We start from the raw sequence: 18,076 nt of genomic DNA on the forward strand, positions 1-18,076 counted from the left end.
GCCAACTTTCTGCCAATTGAAGCAGATGATAAGAATTTTCTGGTTTAACATGGAATGAAATTACTTTGAAATTTAAATTTAAAATCATAATAGATTTTTCATCAGTGATCTTTCCTAATTATATTTTGTTATGAATAAATAAAAAGAAAGTGAATGAAGAAAGATTAGCTAACCATGAGGAAATGTCTTCCAGAAAATGATTCTTAACAAAATGCATTAATTCAATCCAGCCAATAGGACTGTACTTACTAATTTATCTATTTCCATGCATTTAAACTTTCAAGTGCCTTCTATTTCTCATATTCATATTACCAACCAAATTAAATGAGTAGGGCTAGAATAGTCATCTTATTCTGTTTTCTTTTTTACATTCTGATATTTAGTCCCTTGTCTATGCCATAGTCAAGGTAGTGAGCTTATTATTCTTCTGTGCTTTTTTCCTTAATCATTCAACAGGTATTTGTTTAGGGCCTGCAAGATGTCAGGCACTGCGCTAGGCACAGTTAAAAGAGTAGTGAAAGAGACAATTAAATTAAGGCCCCACCTTCAAGATATTAATATTCCATTTTGGAGAGAGACTGATAATAAATGCGTAACCAATAAATAAATAATTCAGATAGTGACAAGTACTACGAAAGTAATAAAGTAGGAAATGGCGTAGAGACGGGGTGGAGTTAGAATTTCTTTCTATGGAGTGATCAGAGAGAGTCAGAGAGGAAGATATTTGAACTGAAATGTGAATGATGAAAAGGAGCCAGCCCTGGGAAGATCTGGGATCAGAGCCCTCCATGCAGACCAGTACAACAGTCCTAAAGCAGAAAGCAGCATTGGCATGTGCAAGGAACTAAAAGAAGACACGTGTGGCTTCAGTGGCTTCAGCAGAGAAGGGGAGAGGGGAGGGTACTAGAAAATAGTTGAAGAGATAAGTAGAGGCCAGCGTTTTTAGCGTCATGGTAAGGAGCCTACTCTGTAGGATGTTAAGCAGAGCTGGAATGGGAAGTAATGTGATCCAATTTCCCTTTTAATCAAATTTTGTTGGCAAGTGGAGGGACTAGGGAATCTCATCCCTTGTTCATTAACATGGTACAAGTTTTCCTGATCTTTAAATAGATCTTTAACTTCTAACAAGTTAAAAAGTGGTGAAAAGACAATCTTTTTTTGTTTCTTGTCATTGTTATTATATAACTGATGTACTCTTAGTATATTTATTTTAGTCCTTCACACGTGTGTAGGAACACCCATTTGCAGAAATAGATCCATTCCATTTCCAAATACTTATCTTTAGTCTTCATGGAGTGAGAATGGGGAAAGGCCTTCTCAAGAATAAAGACATATGTTTTGGAGCTTGAAAACTAATTTTTACATACCTACCTACCTACCTACTTTGCTTTATTCAATACAAAAACAAATTAATACAATTCGTGAAAGTGGTTGAGAGAAAAACTAGCTCTGTGGTCATACTGCTTGAGTCTGTAATCCTGCTCTGAGAAAGTCACTTTACTACTGTGTGGTTCTGTTTCTTCATGTAAAACGGGGATAACAATTTGTCGTAACTCATGCTTATTGATGATGATCACACTGTTTAATGCTTGCTTAAAACTGCATTTGACAAACATTAAATGCTCCAAATATGTTAGCTGTTATTGTTAGTAAAATTTGTTTAAATTTGGTGGGGAGTTTTTTAAAATTACTTTTAACATTAGATACCAACTTGGAACTTTAAAACTTCGCATGTTTTAAAAATCATACTTTTAAATGAGTGATAGTAATAATCATGATAATTCTCATTTGAATGCCTACACACACATATTAGCTCCTGTATTCTTCACGTGTATCTCCATTTACACATGAGTCAGTTAAGTGTTAGGTAAAATGTCTTGCTCAAAATAATACAACTAGCAAGCTGTCAGAGCCAAAGTTAATACCCAGGCCCTTAAACCCCAAATTTATGTCATTATACCAGTGAAGAAATTGAGGTTTAAAGAAGTTAGCTAACTCACTCAAGACATCTGGAATATTAGTTAATCCCTTTTTATCCAAGTAGCAGAGGATACACCCAAATGGTTTAAACAGTAAAGAGAGACTAGAAGTCACAGAGGCCAGGCAAACCTTAAGGTTCACTTGGCTTAGTTAGATATTGCTGTGCATTAGGGAGGATATGGAAGAGAGTATGTAAAGACAACACTTTGTTGGCCCCCATCGTTTGCAGTAACGGGATTGCCACAGTTCTCTAGATTCTTATTCAGTGCTCTTTCCAAGATGTTTTTGATCATAATATCATGAAACCTATCAGCTTATTCCTTAAAATATTGATGATTAGAATCCCAATAGTTTCATTCATTCAACACATACTCATTTATACTGTTTGCCTATTATGTACTCTGTAAGTTTAGTAGAAGTTAAATTTTCAGTATTCACACTATTGGTAGGGGTATAAATTGATGCAATAATGCACATAATTCTTGACACAGTGATTTTATTACTAAGAGTTTATTTTATAAATAAATTTGAATACATTTGAAATATACATTTATGTTTGCATGTATGTATAATATTGTTTATACAGTAAAAATGAAAATCTAAATATCAGTAATAGAAGTCCATTTGTGTTTTAAAATGATATGTACACATGTATACCTTTGGTGTTGGTGTGGAGATGCAATAACCAACTCAGAAGTGGGAGAGGGATGACAAATTTTGTTGTATACCGTTTACTCTGTTTGTATTCTTTACCTCTTTAAGATCCAAAATCTCATGAGGCAACATAACGATAGACCCTGACCACCATTTCTTTTTTGTGTAAACTCGTGCTCGCTCTAAGTGTCTGCACTTCAGTTTCCTTGTTTCTCACATAGGGATGATAATATTACATACTTCATAGGACTATTAGGAGAGCCACATGAGTTGGTACATATAAGTTCATAAGACAATGTCTGACATAGATTAAGTAGTCAATAAATGTTAGTTGCAAAGATTATAATTTTAAGGGCTTTGTATGACTTTTGGCTATGTCAAATATTATTAGTTCTGAACCTTTGGAAGGTGACCTTCAAGCATTTTTTTCATTGCCATAAGTGAGTCCCTCTACCTTTTTGAGGAGTAACCTTCAAATACTGATGTCAGATGGATTATTATGTAGTCTCTCGGGGCGGGGGGGAACACAATTTTGACCCTATTTTAAAAAGTATTTGCTGTCACTATCTGGGAATGACTGTGTAGCAAAGCCAGTTTAGAAGGTAAATAAGTCACAATAACAAATCTGATCATGCTGCAGCCTAGTTATTTTAGCTTCTAGCTACAGCCAAAATATTATTTTCATCATGAATAAAATGGAATCATCGACTTGTTTCTGAGACATCCTGAGAAAATCATTTAAAGATATTGCAACATTAAAAAGAGCCTATGCATAATGTTAATGTGCATAGGCTGATATATTCTTGTGTAGTTATGGTATGTTCTTCACGTAAGAATAATTATCTTGCAATTTTTTGGAAACACTGGAATTCAGGATATACTTTAGTGAATTTTATTATTAGAAAAAATACAGGTTTCTGTGAAAATTAAATAAGATTTCTTAAACATACAACCTAGCATGTAATAAACATTGAATAAATGTTAATTTTCTTCTCATTTTTATCTTGGATAAAATGGAAACATAGTCTTGAGAAAATTATTGAAAAGCCAATTTGAAAATGTAAAGAGCCTAGAGATCATGTTAGTCTACACGGTCTGATTTATTTCATTGTACTCATGATGCCATAGCATGAGTAAATATCTTGTATTTTCAGAAAAAAATACTAGAATTCAAGATGTATTATAGTGAATTTTATTAAAAAATATAGTAGACATGTGTGGTCGTCTAAGCTCCCATTAGTCTTAAGTTAGATATTTCTATTTTAATTTCCATATAGATAAAGTATCTTACCAGATATTTTTAAAGGCTAAGTGAGAAACTGTATATGAACACTTTTAAGCTCTTAGAATGATAGTACTAATTAAACTGGATCTAGACCTCACTCAAGTACTGTTTCTAACTCAAAGTCTCTGATTTTATGGGTTGAAGATAGATAATGATACTGTCCTAGATGCCAAGGTTCACTCCGTGATGCCGCGGCTTCCCTGGCTGGCCCTGTAGCCTCTCAGACCGAAAGTAGAGAACATTAGGGGGTTATTAGTTAATTCAGTTTAGATCATTTCAGTTTTCAGGAGTCAATACTGTTATAGAAAATCAGATCCAGACAGTAAAGTGGTAAAGAGGGATTTTATTAAGGAACTATTGCAATGGGGAAAAAGAGACCTCAGTATAGACCTCAATTTCTAATGTAGTAAAGACAGACAGTTAAGGCTTTATAGCCAAGGAGGAAGGTGGGGCAGGCCACAGTGTATGAAAAATTACTAAGAGGAGACATCAACAATAGGGAGATGCGTGCTAAACCAATTTAACAGAACTTTTGCTAAAGGTAGGCCAGGGTGATCAGATATCAAGGGAGATTCTAGCTAAACCGACTTAGCAGGATTCTTGCTACAACTGGGCTATGCTGCAGATGATAAGGCCCAATTATGAGGCATAGTGGAGAAGAGGGCTGAGAAGGAGCCTGGCAATCAATGAGAGAGTCTTTGTCAATATGTATATTTCGAGTACCAAAATGTCAACATATATTATCAAATGAATCCTTTCGTGATGTTTACACACACTGGATTTGGATAGTGCTGTATTGGTCAAGAGCCCAGGCTTTTCAGTAGGTCAAAAGACCGTGTTAAAATTCCATACTCATTTATTTGTAAGCTATATCTCTGGACAGCTTAACTCTTTTTGACCATCTGTCCTTATATGTAAGTAGGAATAATAATACCTTAGAGCTGAGAGGAATACAGAAATGTTTGTAGAGAGTTTCTCTATGTACCTAGCACTTACTGTGTTAAACATTTGACTTGACAGTTAATTGCTTTTTAAATATCATTATCTTTAAACACCATTAAGTGCTATAACATTCAGTGCTATCCCCAGAATGTAATTCTCAATATTTAAAAAAGCCTAAAAGAAAAGACATATTTACTTGTCATAAAATTATATAAGCTAACTTATTTTGCTTTTGATGAAATTATGTCACTTTATTGTGATCAATACAGTAATTGTTTAAATTAATAAATTTTTATACAGATAAAATCTTTCAAAATGGAAGTCTGTATGGGGAAAAATGATAAAAGAAATTTAACAGGCGAAAAAGTTAACAGTCGCTTGGTCAATAATCTCAGCTATCCTGTCCAGGGAAGAAGAAAAGGTTGTCTATCCTTCTAGGTTCTTTTGGCTGGTCTTAACCCACGTACATGAGAGAGTCAGAAACCTCACATACATGAGAGGTTCAGAGGCAGATAGGTCAAATGGGGTACATGTGGCATCCTGAGCAAAGGGCGAGGGAAGAGTCTTGAGGCTTCAGAGGAGAGGGAGGTTTTTCGCTTGACCGTAAGATGAGCCAGTACTCAGTCATTAGGAACTTGCCCTGACCTGGGTCATAGGAAATATTTCTAGTAATAACTCTTATTATGGGCAAGGCCCCCAAAGTTAGATTCTTCTAGGTAGTTAAGGGAGGGGCAGAAGTTTCTTCTGAACCTCCAGAGTCTCAGTTGCCTTCAGCTTAAAATGATCTACATGCCAAAGTAGCACATTTTGGGGATGCCTGTTCTGAACCCCTTCAATCCTTTTTAGCTGGTAGTTCTAAGAGGTATCACTTTTAAACATAGTAGATACCATGAAGTTTACAGAAAAATAATTCTTCTTTGTCCATGGTTCCTCTTTTATCTTCCCCAGAAAATGCACCATGATTTTGTGCCACAGTTCCTATAGGAAGTCTGTTTTTATACTTAACTGTCTCTGTCTCCCCTGCTTCCTTATCTGCCCACCTCTTATGGAATGTGAGCAGTTCACAGAGTGTCAGATGTTGAATGTAAAGACTAAACATTGTTCATCAGAAGTACTTCTCATTCACAAAACATCATGAAAGACAAATAAGTAAAATATTCATGATTAAGAAGAAATCCTTTTAGCGACTCTTCGAACAGAATTAATTATAGTATGGGATTATAGAAAGTTTAGCACTGAATATATATTCATGTTAAAATAATAGAACTTATTATAATGCTAAACCATATTTTTCCTCCTTATAGAAAATTATGTGCTCAAATTAATTGATATATTCAGCCCATATGAGTAATAAATAGGTGCAATGACAGAATACTCCTTCCCTGGTGAACATTTTAAACACTAGAGGGCAGAGTGTTTCAAAGGACATGTTCATTATAAATATATCATTGTCATTCATTCTTTCATGGCATTGGCTGCCTTTTTAAAAATATGACAATTCCAATAGACATATGAAAAGATACTTAATGTCATTAATCATCAGAGAAATGCAAATTAAAACCACAATGAGGTATCACCTTATGCCTATGAGAATGGCTATCATCAGTAGATCAAAAAGCAAGTGCGTTGGTGAGGATGTGAAGAAAAGGCACCCTCGTACATTGTTGATAGGATTGCATATTGGTACGTCCCCTATGGAAAACTGGAGAGTCCTCAAAAAATTTAAAATAAAACTACCTTATGTTCCAGCAATTCCACTTCTGAGTATTTATCCAAAGAAAACTAAAATACTAATTTGAAAAGATATTTGTACCCCTATGTTTATTGCAGTGCTTTTAAAAATATCCAAGACATGGAAGCAACCTAAGTGCCCATCAATAGATGATTGGATAAAGAAGTGGTACATATATATAATAGAACATTACTCAGCCTTAAAAAAAAAAAAAAGAAATCTTACTATTTGCAAGGACATAGATAGACCTAGAGGGTATTATGCAAAGTGAAATAAGTCAGACATAGAAAGATAAATACCATGTGATTTCACTTACATGTGGAAGCTAAAGAACAAAATAAACAAACAAAATGGAAACAGACTCATAGATACAAAGAACAAACTGGTGATTGCCAGATGGGAGTGGGGTTATGGGGCTGGGTGAAAAAGGTGAAGGGATTAAGAAGTACAAATTGGTAGTTAAAAAATACTCATGGGAATGTGAAGTATGGCATAGAGAATATAGTCAATAATATTATAATAACTGTGTATAGTGCCAGGTAGGTACTAGATTAATCAGAGAGATAACTTCATAACTTATATAAATGTCTGAACACTATGCTATACACACGAAGCTAATATAATATTGAATGTTAACTCTTAATTGAAAAAAGAAAAATAGTAAAACATCAAAAAAAGAAATAAGGCCATTTAGGAATTGTCTGTATGTATGAATAATCTGTTTTGTTTAGACAACATAATGAACAATGTTCTGATACATACCGGAGTTGGTTGAACATCAATGTTTTCCCTCCTTTTCTAGTTAAAGTCTATATTGCTGGCTTCTGAAAGTGACTAGTAAAAAAATAGGATGGATATATACATATACATATACATGTATATGTATACACACACACATACACACACACACATATATATGTGTATATGTGTCATTCAGTGAATTTAATAAATTCAGATTTGTTTAATGAATTAAGTAAAGTGAAAGATTTGATATGTATATTTTAAAGCTCAATATTCCCTTTTATGTTCTGTTTATCAATAAAGACATTCTGAAAGAGCCACTTGCTAGCTAATGAACTTTTTCAAATGTTGATTTTAGAGATAGAATCATACATGTGGGAAAATTTTATTCAGGGGTTAGGTAATAAAGTAAACATATCAAGCAAAAACTGTATATAATGAAAATTATCCTCACGAATCCCTTAAATATCATTTATGACATTCATTAAACAGAAATACTACTTCTTAATATGTCCAACCCTGCTAGTTTATCTTACTCTTTATTGACCGCCAGATGAATGGTTGGCTTTTTAAATAGTTTTTTTTTTTTTTTTCCTTCTCCTTTAGTCATTACAAATTGAAGTCCTGATCTGGGGCAGTAATGATTCCTAGGAAAGGAAAAAATCCCACATTAGAAATCTGGCCAAAGCTTGAATTACTATAACAAGTAAAATGGATACTTTCTTACTTTTCTGAGAATAGGGATTTTATATTTCACTTCTTTATAAGTATTACCCTATCTATAAGCACTGTGTAGTTGAGCACTGATAATTACTCCTTAGAAAGCTTATAGAGGGGAAAGACTGGGAAAATAATTGGGGGAAAAAAAAGAATATAAAACTCTGTAAGTTTTAGAATGATTTAAATTAATCAGAAGGGAGTTAAAAATTAGCTATGGGAATAGTTTAGCCCCTTAAATCTCTTTCTACCCTTATATTATGTTAAATCCATTTTTTTTCAAAACCAAAAATAAAACAAAACCTATGTACTTTGTCTTTTAAGGTACCATAGCCATTTCCTCATGCCAGTCAGTTCATGCAGAGCATAAGCAACATGAAAATGAAAGCCAGTGGAAAAATTATTTGTTGTTCAGGTTTGTATTTTTTACAGAATTATTCTGGAATCCATCTAATGCATGGATCAGCTCAGCTTGACTTGGGGGAGAGGTGAACCTGCCCTCTTTTTCCTAAGGTATTGAGTTAATGGTCTTCTAAAAGGCACAACTACAGAGAGTGTCCCTTAGAAATAATCATTGGGGCAAGACAATATTTTATTTAAAAAGTTTATTAGAAGAGATTAGACTGTCAAGGAAACAAAACCGAGGTCTGCTGTTCATGGAATTTTCCAAATCTAACATAAATGCTTATTTTTAAGTTTGCTCTACAGCTTTCTAGTTAGGTAAAATAAAAAGTAACTGAAAATCATTTGGAACAAATTTCTCACTTTGCATGTTCTTTAGAAATTGCTCATACTTCTTTATTGCCAAGTTATCATTTTTAAAAGACATTTATAAGTCATGCTGGTGCAATAGAATTACTTTTACATGATTATGTTAAATAATTCTTTAACACTAGTCCACAGCATCTGTTTACTATAATTCTAAAATGAAATAGCTCTTTGCAACAAATATGTGCAATGTGATGAGACCAAATATTCAATCAAACATAAAAAGTAGCTCAAAAAAAAAATTTACTCTTTTAGGCTATTTTCCGTCTGTTGAGTTCTATTGAAATTCATTTCCCCTTTTTATCTTTACTGTTTTGCTTAAGTAGATATTTTTAAATAAGATAACATACATTTTTAGAGTTTCAAGCCATTGAATTATATTTTATTTCCATAATTGCTTTAGGAGGAAGGTAAAAAATATATTATTACCCATAATTTACTGATGATGAATTTGAAGAGTGGAGTTAAGTGGTTTACCCAGGGTTATGTGCGGTAAGCAAGTGAGCCATTATTACAAATAGATTAGAAGACTAGTCAAGTGCACGTCCTTCCTACCAGAATTGCAGTCCTTTTTATTTACATTTAACTGAAGTTATCATCATATATGGAGATCAATACATCATAAACCTATGACTAACAAATATATAATTATACTAAAATTATTATAGTGGCAGTGCTGCCCACATAAGAGAACAATGTAATAAAATCACCTAATTGTTTTGCTTTATTTTGTGTCAGAACATTTCATTAAATATATGGTGATGGGAAAGAAACATACTTTGATATAATGTTGAAGTTTCATATAGAATTGCTCTAAGTAGATGAATGACACCAATGGACCATGCTTTAGAACCCTATTGAAAAAAATTTTTCGATACAAGGCAGTTCAGAGCCATGTCTAGAATACTGCAGAGAGAGTACCATTAGCACTGCTACATCCATGCATTGACACGTTCCCAAGTTCCCCTCTTCTCCCATGATTCTTTTTTAAAGCTATCCTGCTGTCCAGTGGAAGGGAAGGGACTCTTCTGGATTCCTGGGAGGTGAGGAGAAGCTATGACAACAGGAAGGTTCTCCAAGCCCAGTAGGGAAAGGCCTTGAGAAGCATGAGATGGAACAGAAACCCTGTTTCACCAGTGATTAACACAAGGAATCTCCTATACCATGAGTGGAAAAGGCTGTGCTCATTTTCAGGGAAGTTACTGTCTTTTGAACCTTTCTGCATCTAGGAGGAATACAGGAGGTAGTATATCTCTCTTTGAAATTGGTGCCATTGCTACTATATTAGTTAGTCAATTGAGGGTTCTGTAGTTTTGATATCTAATGCTACCACCTGAGTGAAAGGCATTTAATCAGGCTTTTAATATCTCTTAGTATTTAAAAATAGACTTTCTGCAATTTTACATTCTAGACAGTTCCTTACTTGTCACTGTCTAATTTTACCACTTACCCAATCAATTATGACGATAACACAGGCACATATGAGCTTGCTAACGTATTGTTAATCTTTTTAGTTACCTTATATGCAGGTTTTTTTGTTAGTGACTACTTAGTTACTATATTTTGCAATATATATTCATTCACACAGCTCCAATTTAGGAATTCGAAAGAGAAAAATCTGGAGAGGAATCAGTCAGAGAGGAGTTTATAGCTTTAAGGCATGAGGAGCTTACAGGTTTTTAATATAAATCGTTCCCAGAATCCATGTCACAGCTCCTTATATGGTGCTGCTTTTTTCCTCTTGGTTGCTATGACAACAGCAGCACTGCACCATTCATCGGCTCTGGACCTGGGCTGCATTGCTAGCCTTCCGTGTTACTCCTGAATGTTAAGAACATCCGTGAATCATTCACTATGTTAACGCTGCGCCATTAGAAACCTCAGAACCAGTTCTTCCAGCAATTTGGGCTAACAGAAGGGTAAACTAAACTGCGCCACAGAGAAAGACTGTATAAAAGTATTTCTTTTTTTCCTGAGGGAATCATGCAATCTATATTTGCTGCAGTATTCTGAAAGGATAAGCTAGGTTAGGCTATCTAACGAAAGGAGCTCGTCCATGTAATCTGTCTTGAAATCATTAGCTGTTCAAAACAAATACCCCATTGCATCTCTGGATATAAAAAGAAGCAGGTGATGTTGTTAGGGGTTCTAAGCTCCTTTGGGAGCATCATTTGTGCTTTGGGACCGTAATCAACATTTGCTGTATGAAGTATCACCTGTAACGCACAGTAAGTTCTGGGCAGTGTGAAGAGCTGGCTGGAGAAGATTAAAGTGTGGATCATTACTGATGTATCAGATCTGATAACAGCAGGATCAGTGAATAAGAAGAAGCCTTTTAAGGTTTTCAGGAGAAAAGACTATCTAGTATTGACTAATGAGGAAGACAAACTAAAGCCTGTGAGTATGATGAGCAGAGTGTTTGTGTGTTGCATGGATTGCTTAGCTATTAGGCCTACTCTGAGCTTTGTATAAAAAGAACGCAACCTAAAAGAATTTGACACTTAGTTTTCAGGGAAGCCATTAAGAAATGTCATTAGACACATTAATTTTTAATTATGGGTGTGTATATATGAATCTTTTAAAACAGTTTCATATTTTAAAAAATTTCATTGTGAAGAAAGCTATTAATTCATTTTTATAAAATGTAAACGTGAAGGTCAGAATGCTTTTTTTGTTAGATTGTGATTCCAGAATAGATTTCTACTTCCTATTGCAATATCCCTACATGTAAAGTACATTTTAAAAATATAACAGTTACGGAAATTTAGAATTTTGTTAGTATGCTTCTTTAACACATCAGATCTTTCTTTCATTAACTAGAGTGCTTACAAATGAATGCTTCTTGCATTGCTTTAAGGATTTTTTAAACTTGACATTATTTGCTAGTTATGTTGATTTATGTTGTATTTTCCCAGTTGAGAAAGGTAAATGAGAGATTTTCCATCCTTTTATTTTTAGACCATTTGTTAATTATCACTTTAAGATAAATTGAATTTATGGATTGACTTTTCTCAAAAGATTTTGTCTATTTGGCTTTTAATTTCTCTCTTTAGTTCTTTAGCTAACCATGGTAATTTAGAAATGGACTAAAAGTAGGAACTCGGTTTTTCAAAATTAGAATATTTAAACTGATCTCCAGCCACTTCACAAAGGAAAAAGGCGTTTCATCTGAGCTTATTCTTTGAGTTATTTATCTTCCTTAATTACTCTTCTTAAATACATTTTGTTCAGAGAAGATGTACTTTAGGGACATAACTGGGTTCCTTTAATTTACACAATTAGGGAAAAAGGGTTTTGTTATTTTGTTATTACTGCAGTTTGATTTATATTCTTTTTATATTTTGAGATTTTTGCCTGTAGATGTGTACATAAGACTTTGTCTAATATTGAAGAAACCTTTAAATAGGGAGAATTAATATATTAAAGGATAATGAAAGTACTAATTACTTATATTTACCATCATATCTATCATTAGTAACAAGATTTTACTTTGGTTTGAAAGCCTGTAATAGATTAAATAAATTGAATATTCACATTTTGACCATTGCCATCCAAGAATATATGAATTTTAAAATTTATGTATATTTTAATAACTGTGCACATTGTAAGTTAACACTTTTTTTATGACTAGTCTGTCCTCACGAATGTATACAAAAGGTTTTGTATTCCATTGCCTCTGAAACCATAATTCTTATTAATGGAAACCATAATTCTTATTAATGTAGCCCTTTTTAATAAGGGCTACATTTTTAAATACAGATTTATTTATTTTACAGTAATCTTCCTTGGACCACATCCTGTGATATTTTTATTTTAGGGGCCTTGTCCAATGCATATATTCCTAAAAGGTTATATATAAGCATATTTGTTTGTTTGTAACTTGTCTAATTTAAAATCCACTAGTGAAGCTCCCTATTTGAGAGATTCTGTAATAAGCCAATTTGGTGAATCTGTATATTGTATTCTGTACTAGGTTTTCTTAATGTAAGACCCATCTGGTTTATTTTAGTATGTAAAGATTCAAGTTGCAGATTGAACAGGCAGCATTCTGTGATAAAAATAAGCCTCGTGCTTTGGACTTATAATTTAGTCCTTCAGTTTCAAAATAGTCTAACATCTTCATGTTTACTTTCTGAAATTCTTTGAAGTCTTTATAATATTATTTATATAACATAACTGGGTAAAATCTTAGTTGATAGTAAGCATTGATTTTATTTGGGAGGAATGTGCTAGTGAATAAATAATATATTAAATTTATAAATATAAAAGGCTTTAGTTTCTTCCCTAGTTTCCATTAACTAAAATGTAAGCTCATCATCCTAATAACACTTCTGATTATCTAAAAATGTGTTAGTCCGTTAATAGGTTTTTACCAGGAAATAGGTGCCTTATTTCTGTCAGGATTTACATTAAGACTCAAAGTCTCACATTGGTGATTATTTTAAAAGAATGATTTCTAGTTATTTTTTCCTCATGGGAGTCAGTCATAATATTTGTATGATAATTGTGTCTTCTTTATTGCTCCAGCATTCTATAGTAAAACATTTTAACCACTTGTAAGCTTTGCAGCTTAGGACATGTTAACCTCTCTGAAGTTTCTCTTCTATAAAATTAATGAAATAATGCCTTATTGTATTGCCATTGTAAGAAAGAAAGACTATATAAAGTATCTAGTATAGTACTTGTCATCATGGAAATATCCTCTAAGTAATAATTGTCTTTCTCTGCCCTTCATCTCCACTGGCCTACTTCAGTGGTTCTTGGACTTTTCCTTGGGAGTATTTTTAGGACAGAGGAACTTGAATGTGCACCAAGGGGTGTGAGATGTATTCTGAAGGGGCATCCAGAAGCAAACCTGGAAATATTTTGGAAGTCCTATATTTTTTTTCTTTTAAAATAGTCTGCATTCTACATTTCTTATCATAAAAAAATATTTTCCAAAGAAAATCTTTAATTAAACTCACTCTTCAAGAAAATATGCTACATTTTCTCTTATAAATTTATATACTACTACCTATCTGTATGAATTCTCAAGTTTAAGACATACTACTTAGATCTCTTGGTCTGGGTATTATTTGGGGGAAATAAATCTCTTGAAATAAAAGAAGTGTATATTTCTCTGGAAAAATAGATTGAGAATCAAGAGGCAGGAATGAAAAACAAATATAATTAAAGGTAAAAGGCTTACGCAGTTCAAAGGAGTGAGTAGTGGTAAGGGGCCGAGTCCAGCTGTAGTGAGATATGAAAGGAATACCTTCATGTCAGAAATAAAGAAGAATGATGACGGAGAAACTAATAGTTGATCATTCTTAAAGCTGTGAGAAGTCTTGCAATAAAGGAACCTATTTAACTGTTTAGCATCTCTGAAAGTTATCTAACAACAGAGCCCCTTTTGTTTTCTTGTGCAGCACCTACAGAATCTTGTTCAACAAGTAAGTGTACCAAGGAGCACATTTAGGGAGTTAAGTGACTACAGGAAGTTATGTTATTTAGAAGGAAAGAAAAATGGGTAACTGTAGAACAAAGTATGACAGCAATCATCTTGGCACGCCAGAATATTATAGAAAAGCTACATTTTGCTCTAATTCCCCCAGATAAATCATGCTTTAATATTTTAAAGAGTAGTATAGTATTTTTTTAGGTGGGAGAAAAGACTGTGCTTACCAGATGGATTAGAAAGGGAAATGATAAATAAGGTAACTTGAGTAAAAACTTGAAGCAAGAGGACAGGATGTATTCAAATGGTAAAATACATTAGTTAATCTGGAGCATAAAGGATGCTGTGGAAGAGAAAACTAGAGACTAGAGTAAGGCAGCCTTTGGAGCAGTGGTAAACTAGGATGGTAGCAGTGGAAAACGTACAAGGAGAAAAAAGATTTTGAGGAGTAAGCAAATTGGTGACCAACCAGTTAGTCGTAGAATCCAGGAATATGGAAGATCTGTCAAAGATGATTCCAGGATTTTAAGAACGGAAATTGACGGCTTCATTTATAGAAACAGAGAGATTAGGAGAGATGATTTTGAGAAAATGAGGCACATTGAGTTCAGGATGATAGTACAACATTAGAGTGGAACTGTGGTTTTAACACTTTAAAAAGAAATAAGATTTTAAAATATAAGTTTGGAAGTTATACACGTAAAGAATAGTTAAAACTTTAAGAATAGGTAAAAATCTCTTTTAAAAGAATAGAACAAATAAATAGAAAAGATGGGGGATAAATATTCATGTGCATTTACCAAGCATTTTCACTTTAACTCATTTGATCTTTTCAGTAGCATTTTGAATTATTATAGCCCTGGTATTATAGATGAAGAAAACAAGACCTAATCAAGTTAATCATTAAGCAATTTAGGCATAAGAGATCATGATTCCAATTTAGGTCTTTCTCTAACTTCATTACTACTCTAAGGGGGTCAAGAAGTAAACCTAAGGAATAGAAAAACTCATGTTAAAAGACAGATGAGATTAGTAAGGAGCAGTCTGAAATATATTGGGAGAACCAAGGTGGTCTAACTACTGTGGAAGCTGAGGTTTGAGAAAGTTTCAGAGAATATTTAATCACTGTTTTCAAATTCACATAGAATTCATAAATACCGATTTATATGGGACCATGAATCTGTTACGTGGTTCTGCTTTTTGCTTTCCCCAACCGTAGTCAAAACTCTTGGCTGCAGTGGTCCACATTAGGCAAATAATTGTATTCTGTTGCTTTAAAGAGGAGAATGAGAGGGGTCACATGAAATGGGTGGGAATGTAGGTAGGAGAAGGTAGCATCTGATGAAAAATTCACAGCCAGATACGCTTTTTAGAGTTCTAGCTGGTTTTTTGGTGCCTCTAATTTATGGTCACATATAGGACTCTTCAAAACTTGAAGGTAAAGTAATTTTCTCTCCATTTAACATCATCACCCCAATAAATTTCCCTTTGTTATTTTACCTTAGCGAAGCTAGGCAAGATGACGCTCTTACATTGACATCTGTGATAATGGTTAGTAGTTCAGATTCTCCCGCTTACTTTGTAATATTGATTATGTTGCATAACCTCTCTGTGTTTCCATTTCCTCTTCTATGTAAAGATTAAATGAGTTTAATGAGTTTTTAAAGGGAAAATATCTACAACAGCCTCTAGTACTTAGTAAGTACTCAATAATAATTGATGACGATGTCACTTATCGGCATCTGTACCTTTCTTTACTTATCCAGTTTTTTCTTTGGTGGGAAGGGAAACTTTTTATTTTTACTTGTTAGGTTAAGTGTTTAATGTGAGCAGAGAGTTAAAGCTCTGAACAGAAGGGTTAAAACATGCTTGGATTTAGAAAACATCTCTCTGTAAAGAGCAGTGGGTACTGGTGTTGACGTCTCTCCGTAACACTGGTATAGTAGTCGTTAATACTGAAGGGTACTTCAGTGTGAATTCATATGACTTACAGTGAAATCTGGTTTCACATTCAAACTAAAACAATTGATATGTGTATAATATTCCCTTCCTTACTTAATTTAAAAGAACCTCCTTCCAAAAAGTATGAATGAATAAGTATATTGTCATATTATTATGCTATGATAAGATGCTTAGAATTCCAATAAAGTTATACATTCAGTGCACAGTGGACTTTTCCATTTTAGCATTTGTTATAGATATAAGTATTAAATGATTTAGCAATATAGTTTAGCATAAAGGGTATATAACACTGTGGACTCAAATCCAGGACTGTCTGAATTTGAATCCCGACTGACACCAAGTTCTCTGTCTTTGGGCAAGTAATTTAACCTCACTTTTTCTCATGTTTCTCATCAATGAAAAGAGGTAATAATAGTATCTACTTCATAGGGTTATTGTGAGGATTAAATGAGTAAAATGCTTGGAACAGTTTCACATTATTAGTCCTTGTTAACTTAGCAGTGTGCGGCATATAATGAGCACTGTCTATTACCTATGCTTATACCATTATTATTTGCTCACAGTTAGATATACAAAACTTTAAAGTGGTCTTTATTACCAAGAGTGTACATAATTTTGAGTGCTTGTATAAAAAGATGTGTTAGAGCTACTAAGTCTAAAATACACCTGTGCCTAGAAACATATAACAACTAAGAGCAAGAGAGTTCACAATCTATCAACAGTGTTCTACCTGTTTTTATAATACTTAAATTGGAAAAATAAATTGTAGTCACCACCTTCTATTTCCCTTATAGTAACCTTCTGTTATAGGTCTATACTATTATAAAATAGGAAATAAATAAATTGGGAAAACTATGTATATTTCTCCTTCAATATTTAAGTTAATTATTTCTCTCAACTAAATTCCCATTTTGGTAGCACAATAAAAGATTTACTATTTTTCATTAGCTGTTCATTAATTCCTTTCTTAAAAGGCTCAATATTGCCAATCACTTTATAAATCTGTTAATTTACTGTCTGCTCATTCTGTATTTTAGGTGATCTAATACATTCCAGTGACTAAAATATCATCAATATGTTGATATCAGGAACTCAGGACTCCTATGAGCTCCCAACTATAACTACCAAATCCAGCCACCTTGTCAACGGCTCTATGTAGATCATATCATATAAAGGACTAGGTATTGAGGAAGAGAAAAAGCAGATTTGGGTTCCTATCATATTGTCTCGCATGTTAAAATTACCCGATAAATACTTATTGGTTTCAGAATTTTAAAATGGGAGAAGCATTAGTTCTCTATTAGTTTTATGTGTGTGTATTTGTTTTAATGAAGGTATATATACATATATATACATACACATACACACATACATACATATACATACATACATACATACACACACACACAAATGATTTTTTTAAAAATCAGATTGTACAGCAGGGCTTGAAATGAAAAGTTACAGTTCCCAGCCTCATCCTTTCTCATTCCTAATTCCACTTCTCTGGGGGACAATCACTTAAATGCTTTGGCTGTTTCTTCTTTTGTTTAACTCTGTCTCTAAATTGTGATACTTCTGCTGAAATTCCTTGATTCAAATATAGCTAATGAAACATTCAGCTTATTTGCATTGGTCCCACCTTTCTTCCTGTCACAATTATGTCACTGGTTTTTATTTTATTGGTTATAGCCATAAATACTCTATTTTTTGTTTCTGTATTTCTTGTCCCATCAGGTCGAAGACAGTATTCTTGATTTCCATTTTGTAAGAGGTGTTAGCTCTCCCACCCTACACAGTTTCTGATGAGAAGTTAGACATCAACTTGTAGACCCTTGTATGTAACATATTGTTTTTCTCA

At 33.4% G+C, this 18,076-nt stretch overlaps 1 protein-coding gene across 8 annotated transcripts in view; it reads left to right on the forward strand.

The window, feature by feature from the left end:
* Positions 1–18,076, forward strand: part of TANC2 (tetratricopeptide repeat, ankyrin repeat and coiled-coil containing 2) — a 288,365-nt gene that overhangs the window by 101,970 nt on the left and 168,319 nt on the right. The window contains exon 1 of one of the 8 annotated variants that reach the window (XM_016128322.2): positions 7,054–11,216. The exons of the other annotated variants lie outside the window; for them this stretch is intronic. The gene's annotated coding sequence lies outside the window, so the exon portion shown is untranslated. Of the gene's footprint in view, positions 1–7,053; positions 11,217–18,076 lie in introns of those variants that run through there. 8 annotated transcript variants of the gene reach the window in all.

The sequence above is a fragment of the Rousettus aegyptiacus genome, unplaced genomic scaffold (assembly GCF_014176215.1).
Source record: "Rousettus aegyptiacus isolate mRouAeg1 unplaced genomic scaffold, mRouAeg1.p scaffold_m13_p_6, whole genome shotgun sequence".
Taxonomy (NCBI): Eukaryota; Metazoa; Chordata; class Mammalia; order Chiroptera; family Pteropodidae; genus Rousettus; species Rousettus aegyptiacus.